Source organism: Adiantum capillus-veneris, chromosome 9 (assembly GCF_014529385.1).
Source record: "Adiantum capillus-veneris isolate H3 chromosome 9, ASM1452938v2, whole genome shotgun sequence".
NCBI lineage: Eukaryota > Viridiplantae > Streptophyta > Polypodiopsida > Polypodiales > Pteridaceae > Adiantum > Adiantum capillus-veneris.
The window spans coordinates 70,227,055-70,238,308 of record NC_140939.1 but is presented as its reverse complement, the minus strand read 5'-3'; positions in this window follow the sequence as shown (position 1 = coordinate 70,238,308).

Genomic DNA, 11,254 nt, shown 5'->3' with positions numbered 1-11,254 from the left:
TATCTAAAACCAAAAAGCACCATTTTGACACAAAAAACATCATACGCGTATGATGTCTATTTGCACTTACAGAGCCAAAACTGCTCATTTGTCATCATACATCCATTATATATATCTAATACATGCTACATATGAAATTTGGAACCATTTGGTCAAGAGGATCACCCCATTAGCCCAATTGAGGGAAAATCCTTCACCTAAAGCCTATTTTTGGCCCAAATCCAACATACTCAAGTCCAAACCAAGATTTGAGTAGAGACAGTCCTTCACTAGTACATGGGGAGTCCACATAACCAATCCCATGCAAAATTGATGAAAAAGACATCATACGCGTATGATGTCTCCAGAGCCATTGTTAGCCCAAAATCTATCCAAACTTCATAAATCCACTAAATAAGCCTATCTAAAGCCAAATCCAAGCTTATAGAGAAATTTGGTCCAAAAATACACTAAAAGACATCATACGCGTATGATGTCTCACTATGTGATTTTGGCACCTCAGGGCTTCAACCACCAAACAGAAGTGATCTACATGCCATTTGAAAGTGAACCACCAAGTTTTATCCAATTTGGATCATAAAATCCAATTCCATTTCAAAATTTTGCCAAGAGCCGAAACTGGACTAAATTGGCCAAAACTTGACCAAATGGGATCCAAACTCAAATCCAAGCATATGATAATCATGTATACACTATCAGCTACAAGCACAACCAATATGAAGTCATTTTGACACAAAAGACATCATACGCGTATGATGTCTCCATCATGATTTTGAGCCCATTTTGCATATTTCTTCACCTACCTTGTATCCTTAGGCCCTGAATAGCTCATGTTTCAATTTTCAAGTCATTTGGATAGTTAAAAGCTTCACTTCGGCTTTCAGTACTAAAAAGACGCTAACTTCTGAAATTGGAGTTACAGGATCCATGGATTCCACCAAGTCATCGGCAACGAAGAGAAAAAGACTGACAATCAAAGATGCTATTGCAGAAGCGGAACCCTTTGACATTCCAACACAAACCCTCAAGCCAACCAAAACTTGGGTGGAGGAAGCAGTATTGGAGAAAGAGGGAATAAAGATCTACCAGGGGACTTTCAGAGATCCTCAAGGGCAAGCAGTGGATGTACCGATGATCCCACAGGAATTGGTAGATTATAGCAGGTCAGAAGACATCAGCAGGTACCTGGAAAGGGCAGACTTGCACAGTTTCTTCACCTCGAGACCATCAGGTGTGGATACAAGAAGAGTGTACGAGTTGGCAACATCCATTCAGAAGGATGGAAAAGCCACATTGACAACCATGGATGGAGAGAAGGTAGAAGTACAGATCACTCCACAGCTAATTGCAGACGCATTGAAGCTGCACAACGAAGGGAGCTCGGTCAGGGAAAGAAGAGAGGCCATAGAGGTCTATGGGCCCAAGAAACAGAATGCGACCTATGGAGATATGGCGGACCCAAGAGCGGCAACCCTTTGCCGACTGTACAACCAATTTCTTCATGTTTGTAGTAAAAGACCGCAAAAGTATACGACACCACCCCATGCCATTGCGACCACCATCACATGGGCATTAAAGAGCAATATGCCAAAAGAGGTGAATTACGCTCAACACATCCACGAGCAAGTAATTGCCATGCACAACGAGAAGCCAAAATACATAGGAGGAGCGGAAATTCTGACAAGAATAGCTTATGAAGCTATTGGAGCTAGAGATCAGTGGCCAAAGGCTCCCTCCCAGAATGAATGGCTTAGAGAAGCCGACGAGGAGGAAGAACAGCCCGAAGTACCCAAGAGGGCATCCACAAGAGCACGCCGGAAACTAGAAGTAGTTTCAAAACCTGAAGAGGATGTGGACGAGCCACTTAAGAAGAAAGTAAAGAAAAAGGTTGCTTCCAAGCAAACCAAAAGTCAAAAAGCGGCAAGGATGGAAAGATTAGTGGAGCAGTTTAGAGCGGAAAGAGCTCTAAAGGGTGACTTTGAAGAAAAGTGGGTGCCAGACCCCACTAAAGTCAGATATAGCCCGACCAGGCCACATATTGATCAATACGATCAATATATTAAAGCTTATGAGGAGTCAGAGGCTATTTTGGAGCAGCAACCTGTCGAGCCATACACTGAAGAGGAGGTACAGCAATTAAAAGCTGAGCTGAAAAAAGACGACAAGGGGAAAAGGAAAGTAGATGAGTCTACTAAGCCTCAAGAGAAAGATGGGCAAGCCGACAAGGGGAAAGCCAAGGAAGCTGAGGACAAACATCCCTCTATGACTGATAGACCAAGACCGAAGAAGATGGAAAAAATTGTGGAAGAGACCACAGTAGAGGTGGACACAGATGTTTTGGAAAAGCCAGAAGCCGAGACCAAAGAAAAGAAGATAGATCCAGTTCAGCAAAAGAGAAATGATTATGAGGATCTGGTAGAGATAGGATACACCGAAGAAGAGGCCCTTGAGGCAGTTTATGGGATCACCCTACAAAAACAAGATGAACGGAGAGGGACGGAGAAAAAGACAAAGAGTAAAAAAGAAAGTGAAGAGAAACTGGACGAACCGAAAGTACTAGAAGAGCCAAAGCCAGTGGAGGTGGTGGCGGAAAGAGCTTTAGAGTTGATAGATGATGATGAAAAAGACATGCACATGGTGCATGAACTGCTCAGCAAGATAAAAGAAAGGTCCAAGGCAAAGGAAGTAGAGATTGAGACAGCCAAACAAAGGGAAGCGGAGTTGCAGAGAAATTTAGAGAATGCTATGACTGAATCTGAAAGTCATAAAGCATCACTCTATGACGCGGAAAACGAGAGAGACGGCTTGGTACTCCAGCTAGCCGAGGCTTCAAGAGAAGTAACAAGTGCACAGGAAGCAAGGGAGCGGATAGAGGATGAGTTGGAGGCGGCTAAGGATGAGCTCATTGAGCTAAGGGAAAGAGTCGAGCTCCAAAAAAGAACAATCACTAGACTCAGGTCTACCCCTAGAGCTAGCAGAGCAGGAACCGAACAAGAGGGAGCTATCGTACCAGTTTTGGAAGACCACGTCCGAAGCTTACAAAGAGAGCTAAGATTAGAGCAAGTGCAAAGGTTGCACATTGCGGAGGGATCATTGGCCGCAGAGGAGAGGCTCACATTAGAAAATCAAACACTACGGACAGAGAATGAGGCCCTCCGCAAACAACTCCAAGATCTACAAGAGCAACAAAGAAGAGAGACAGAGACACCACAAGAAGAATCAGGTGGAGCAGCCATAGAGCTACCAGAAACTGGAGAGGCAACCACAATTGAAGATCCAGCCCCAGCTCAAGAGGTGGCCTCGACTTCAAGAATCTCTGAAGAAGAAGAACAAAGGCTCCATGACCAAATAGAAAAGTCAGCAGAGGAGAGTGCCAAGGCGGAAATGGAATGGGAGAGGAGACTCCTAATCTCCATTAGACTTCAGGGACTAGACACAAAAGTGCTCCATGAACAGTGGATGCAACCCAGCCTGCCTTTCCCTTTGATGAAATTTGAAGTGCTAAAGACGAAAAAGAGAATAGAGGAGGAGCAGTATGTCGCTCTTTACGAAGGCGACATCACAAAGGAAGAACAATCAAAGAAGATAGTAGATTCACAACCTAGATGGAGGAAAGGTTGGCTGAACAAATACCCAGCCTACCTCATCTACTTGGTGGAGGCACCAAAGGAGATTCGGGAGGATGCAACCTTCTGCCCGGTGCCAAGAGTCAGAAACTGGAAAGAGCATGGCAGGATTGCAGAAAAGAAGCCAAATTGGCTTAATTATCCCAGGATGCCAGGACCAAAGGCAGGAGAGAGAATAGGTAAAGCCTACATGGTGAAAACCCTAACGGGCACCATCAAGCTCTTTATTGGCTCTCCTGACCTTTCATGTCAGATGCTCAAGAAAATCTGTAGGACTCTCTTAGCTTGCATTGAAGTGTTCGCGCCAGATAAAGCCATGACCTCGAGTCTACTATCGACGGCCGACACGGTGACTGATATGATGTACGATCTTTCATTGCAGCCTTCTCCAAAAGTGTTACACCTCCTATACCAAAGGATTATGTTTTTGCCTAGCTTCCACATGCAAACATTCGAAGAAGCTTTCTACACCGGCTTTTTCAACCACGAAAGCAAAATATTCGGCCCAACCTTGACCATCGGCAACCTACGATACGAATCACATTTGCAGATGCTCAAGACGACAGGACTTTATTGACCAAGCATAAAATTCATGTCGTGGGCGACATGAACGCGGAGGGGGGGAGTGTTGAGCCAGCAGAGGATCACACCCACATTTTTGCTCACACTCATCATTTTGTAACCATTGATTGTAATAAATGTCTTTCCGACATTAATTTTGATTTGAGCCATTCATTAAGTAGCGGGACTCAATTGAGTTTCCAGCTTGTAATCTCGAAGTAATTTCACTTGCTGATGTAATTAGTTAGAGATGTTCTCACCTCCAAGGCTGAGGTATATAAGCCAAAGTTTTTGTAACCTAAAGATGGTAGATTATTAATCAAAGTGAGTTTTTTGAGCACCGTGACTGTGTCTGAGAGAGAGAGAGAGAGAGAGAGTGAGAGTCTTATCTACTTGCTACGCGAGCTACGGAGCCGCCATTGGAGAAGCGACACCGCCATTGTGTTAGCAACGACGAGAGCTACGCACAGATACCAAGAGTGCGCGCTATCGGCTTCTAGGTGTGGTAAGTTCCTACGAGCTTCAGTGTGAGTTTTCTTCCAACTCGTGTGTCAGAATGGAGCGTGCAGCATATCTATAGAGCCACAACGAGTAGAGCTACACATTAGTACCATCGGGGTCAAGTTTTGATCACCTGTATTTTTCGGCCTGTCTTCATACGCGTTTACCACACGGAGTGGTTATAGGTTGATTTTGCAGTTCAAGTCTTTAGGGTGTTGTTCTTACCTAGTGTATAGACTTCCCCTTGAGTTTGAGATCGATTCAATGATTCTAGATCTTGTTTCGTATAGCATTCGTTCGTAGTACGGATTTCAGTCACTTGCGTATTTTAGAACTTAGATTTGATTTCCTTAGTAGTGATTGTCATTAGAAGGTCGAGTAGGTGATTTGAAACCCACCTAGTTGTTTCCATGCGCTTGCGGGTCAAGCTCCGTCCTCGTCTGACAAATTCTGTTGTTGGTTGAGTTCTCGCTATTTAGCTTCCGCTAGCGGCGTAACCGCCTTAACATTCTTCAATCAAGTTGAGTGTTGTGCCATTGATTTGGTTGTTTTTGTAGCCTTGATAGTTGTTGTTGTGGTTACCACCATTTGATCGACCATTGGATTGGCCATTAGAAACTTGATTTGGATGTTGCACTTGCTAGAAATTAGTGTTGGCATGTTGTAAATTGTTGTGTTTGCTGATCTACTCACAAGATGTAGAAAAACCATCAAACCTACATCTCTTGAGAAAGTATGACTTTGGTTTTGGGCAAAAAAGTAGGCTCAATGATCCTATTAGTAGCTAAAAATTCAACATTTTGTGGTCGACCTCCATTCTTTTTGTCAAAATTGAGTGCCAAGTTTATAATCTTAGATAAATCTTTGGGCTCAAACATGTCTATCTAGCACTAAGTTAGGGTGCTAAGCATAGAATAGACACAACTTTAATTTTCTTTTGTTAACATGCTCAATAGTATGTAAGTGGATCCAACAATTCCACAATTTATCAAAACATACGTTTGTAAAATTCCACTTTTAACATGTCAAACTAGATCCCATTGCCTTCATGCCTTGAATATATATTGTGCATGTAAATAACGTGGAATAAGTAGCTTTTGTAACGCAGATGATCTATATGAGCATTCACCATAATGAAGCATATACTTATGAGAATGAAGCACTACTTATGAGAATGAAGCACTACTTATGAGATGACTAGATGCAAATATAACTTTCTCATCTTCAAAGAAGACTTCATCATGAATATAATCATCTCCTTGATTGGCCCATGCCAAAACTATGCTTGCATCCTTGATACCATCAAATTCTTAAAACTGAAGGCTTTACTCCGTATTTTTTTCTTTCTGAGTGTTGGTGCAGTTTCCCTCCATGGATAATTCATCGTTGAGTTTGATGCATTGCACGGACTCATATGCAAAAGTTTGTTGCATATTTCTTAATTGTTTAGTGATTGTGGGTGCTTGTGGTAAAAATGCGCCATGAAGGTGTATGATAATTAAAAAAAATGGTTGCAAATAAAGTATAATGCAAGGATACTTAGTTGTGGCATAGCAACCTGATGATGAAATTATTCACTAATTTGAGAGTGAAGTAGCAATTGGTAGGCTTTGAAAATTGGTGTATTAAGAGAGCTCAAAAAGAAGGTAAACTTAATTTTCTTAGCTTTTGTTGGCTTTGGTCGGTTTCAAATTGCAGCTTTATTCTTGACAAAGCAATTGCTCGTGAAATGGGCAACAATAAAGTCTTAATGCGATGGGAATGTTCTACTTTTTTGGCAATCTGGTTGTGACTTTGTTTTTTTTTAAAATATTCCTAATAAAATTTTTCAGAGCTGATTTTTAAAAAAAGTCAAGGATTGTCTTGAGCCTTGAATAGGTTTTCCAATGACTTCAAAATCCACTATTGGGAATCCATTCTGGAAAAGGTTTTTTAGCAAAGAAGTAGCTAACATAATTAAAGTTATACTTTTGGCCACCTTTTATTAAATATATGAAAAGGAAAGGGAAAAAAATCAATGGCGAGATGTCTACTGTAACGAGAGCACTGTGACTTAGAGAGAAGCGTACAACTCATGAGCCTAGGGACTATGTTGGCCCGACTTGGAGAAGGAAGAGGTAATCCTTATGGCAAGATGACCTATATTAATTCTACCAGGAGCAATTTTCATGCAAGTTAAAATCAACTATCTCTGTATGTGTGTGTGTGTGTGGCTCTGTAAGAGTAGCTTTCCATGGCTCGCCCTATCGCTTCTCTTCATCTTCAAATCTCTCTTCTTCCCTCTTTAGGTAGAGATAATCTTCTTGATCGCTGTCCTTGAGCAATTCCCCATATTAGTTTTGAGCTTGGTAGAACTTAACTTTTCACAATTGGTCTAAATCTTGTAGCCAATTGAACTTCTCAGCTCTAGTTTGACTGCATGAAAGGGATGCAGGAAGAATTACTCTACAATTTCTCTTAAAAATTTCTATGAGTTTTCCAAATCTTATTCTCAAAATAAAATTACTATAATTTTGAATATTGATTATGAAGCTTTTTAAGTGTCGATCCTTGGTGAGTGGAAACCGTTGACTCGTCATTGTACCAAAGCTTTGATACCACTGTTGATAAAAGGAGAAAGATAAAATCCCATTCTAAACTCTAATTACAACAGGTCCTTACACCTTCCACCATCTCTCTTACAAGCAATCAAGATAAAGACATCTACTTGCCACACACACACACACACACACACACACACACACACACACATAGATGCTAGAATAGAAGTTCTAAAAGATGTAAGAGGTGTAAGAAAAGGAGATAGTGACTAGATTTTCACACAAAGAATAGGTTAGAGAAGAAGATAGGAGAATCACATAACAAATGTCCTAAATCTAACCTTCCATTGCACGACAAACGACATCTTTGTTGGAATTAGGGTTGCAGAGAAACGCACACAACTTGGAGAAGACGAAGGAAGCTCAAGGCACACAATAGAGACTGTGTTACTTAGTGTGCAATGGAAAGATGGATAGCCCTAGAGTGATGGGTGTATATACAATGCACGGGGAAAAAAACCTCCTAAAGAGGGAAAAGATGCCCCGGCAGTCCTAGTGTGTTCACACACATCACTACCACATGTATATGGTAGCAAATCCCCCCTAGAGTGATGCAGTGAACGAGGGCTGGCACATGAGTAAAGGGAAGTGCCATGCCCTGAGGTCATGATCGGTCCACAAAGGGGAGTAAGCCCAAAGCTTTGTGGAAAGCTTTGAGCTTCTCTCGAGACAATGCCTTTGTGAAAAGGTCTACAAGGTTGTCCTGTGTTGGCACATAAGCCAAGCTGACCTCTCCTGCTGAGAGCCTCTCCCTGACATAGTGGTAATGCACCTCAATGTGCTTTGTGCGAGCATGAAAACCTAGGTTCCTCGCACAACTGCCAATGTGCTTTGACTGTAAGTGTAGATAGTGTTGGCAGTTTCTTGTCCAACACCCAAATCAGCCATAAGGTGTCTGAGCCATACACACTCAACCGTAGCTGTGAAGATTGCCGTGTACTCAGCCTCACAACTGGAAGTGGCCACAGTAAGTTGCTTCTTGCTCAACCATCATATACATGAACTGCCAAGCATGAAACAAAAACCACTTGTCGACACTCGCGTGTCAAAACAACTAGCCCAATCTGAGTCCGAAAAAGCATGTAAATCTGGCGGCAATGATCCCCCCTTGGGATAAAACAAGCCAAGATGTAAAGTGCCACAAGGTAGCGAAAAATCCTCTTGACAGCCTGCCAATGCTTAGACCCAAGGCTATGCATAAATCTGTTGACCTGTGAGACTGCAAACTGAATATCTTGCCTCGTGTTCCATACATAAATGAGGCAGTCAACAACAGTTTGCTAAAGAGTGACATCAACAGGATCGCCAGCATCATGTCAAACCTGTTTCCATGGGCTTGCAATCCTCAAGTCCAAACTTACATAGCAATGTCTGTATGTAACTTTTCTGACACAAGGCAATTCCACCATCATACTGCTTAAATTGTATGCCCAAATAATGATGCAACAACCCCAAATCTTTCATCTTGAAAGTACATTTAAATCAGCCTTATATTTAGCAATATGTTTCTCATTTGGTCCAGTGATCAGCAAATCATCTACATAAAGAACCACAATGAGAAGTACATCACTCTCACACTTTACATACAATGTGCTTTCTGTTGGACTGTTTACGAAAGCCTTGTTTGACCAAATGAGTGTCAGCTTTCTCATACCAAGCACGAGGAGATTGCTTCAACCCATATAAAGCCTTGTTACATTTGCACACTTTGTCCTCTTGTCCTTTCTTGACAAAACCGCGAGGCTGCGTTACATAAACTTCCTCAAATATGTCACCATCCAAGAAAACAGTAACAATGTCTGATTGATGTACATCCAACCAAAATGAGATGCCAATGCACATAGATGCATAGTAGTCATACGACAAGTGGGAGCAAAGGTCTCTTCATAATCTATGCCTTTTTGTTGTGCATAACCCTTTGCAACAAGTCGAGGCTTATGGCGATCGATCTCACCATCCGGCTTGCGTTTCAGCTTGTAAACCCACTTCGTACCAATGGCCTTTTTGCCAGGAGGCAAATCACATAAAGTCCATGCGTCATTTTCTATAAGTGCATCATATTTTGATAGCATGGCAGCCATCCAATTTTTTGAATTCTGTGCTTCATCAAAAGACAGAGGTTCCTCAACATCATGTAAGCTAGACACGGCCAAAGCATAACAATATGATAACTTTGTTACATTTGTTGTTGTTATAAGAAGTTTGTCCATAATTTTGCATACAAAGCTCATTATGTGACTCTTCTATTGAAGAGAAATACTCCACATGTTTGGATTGATTCACACAAAAGTTCATGTAATGCACTACTTTGACTAAGGCATAAGCTTTATAACTATCTGATGTCACTATACCTTTTTATTTGTTGCGGTTATTGATGCAAGTGAAAAAGGTATTGGTGCAATTTTGTGCATGATAAAGTTTTTGAATCTAAATATAGTATGCATGACGAAAATTTGATTCATATGTGCATTGAAAATCTAGAAACATTCTTTGATAGATACCAAGTTCATTATATAAAGACTAATCAACAAATTATTAAGCATTTATTGTCGCATCCTTTAATTGATGATATGCACAGTAAATGTGTTGGTTTTCTTCAATGTTTTCAATCTAGCATTCAACACCAACTTAGTAAAGAGAATGCTATATCTGATGCTTTGAATACAATACTGAAGTACTCATGCATAGAATGAAGACTTTAAGACTACATGGCTACTTATGACTAAAAATGTTACTTAATTGTTTTTTAGTATACACTAAGCTGTCGTATGCTAGTCATAGAGGATTTGCAAAGCCACATTTCAAAATTTATGTCATGCTTTTTATTGGCCGATTGTGTACATTGATGTAAAGCACTATGTCTCATCTTGTTTGTTATTTCTAAAGGTTAAGTCTTCCATATATAAGAAATTGAGTCTTTTGCTTGTACTTTCTATTCTAAAAAGACCTCAAGAACACATTTCACTGCGTTTTGTTACCAGTTTTCCACTTAATGTTCATGCGCATGATATGTGTTGTTAATGATCGCTTTTTAAAGCAAGCACGTTGCCAAAGCTAATGAGTTCGTATAGAGATTCAAAGTCTTGCAATGCTTTTTGAACCACTTTATTTGAAGATCTTTGTACTACAATTGATTTTATTTCTTTATTTCATCATGAATCAAAACGACAAACAACACTATTATTTATTTTCTCAAAGTAATCTCAACCAAAGAAATGGCATTACTACCTAGATATTTTGCAATTTGCATATAATAACACCACTCATTTTGCTACAAAAAATTCACCTTTTGGAGTTGTGTATCGTAATTCACCTTGAATCAATCACTCTTAATTTATGTATGTTATCACTTGAGTTAATATACAAGATATTTTAAACATGTATACATACTAAATGGATTTTAAAAAATGGAATTTTGTTGGAATACAAAGAGGTATGAACAATTTAAAATTTTGGCAAAATTTCTCATACGATGTGCTCTTGTCCTATAGATTAGATATTTTGTTGATAATATTTATGCTTAAAAGCCAAGCCAAGCCTCTTTCGGGCCATCATGTGAGTACACATAAATAGTTTGCATCACGTTTGCATAAACATTGTAATTTGTGATGTTTTTTGGCACATTCTTGCATCCATCCCATATTTCATGTAAGTCATTGATGACAACGCTTATATTATATCAGGACGACAATGTTGTTAATCAACATGACTTGTTTGATTTCATTAAGCCTTCAATTAATCCATGAACCTGAACAAATTAGGGATCCTTATGAGTTACTGGCACGACATCATGTTTCTCATCAAGTGCTAGTCAAGTGGAAAAATAAACCTAAAGAAGGTGCCACTTGAGTACTTTTAAGAAGAAATTTCCCACCTTTGTTTTCAAGGACAAAAACTTCTTTTCGAGGGGGGAATAAAGCGAGGACAAGTGCCCTACGGAGCTCGGCTCTGGGACGATGACACGAG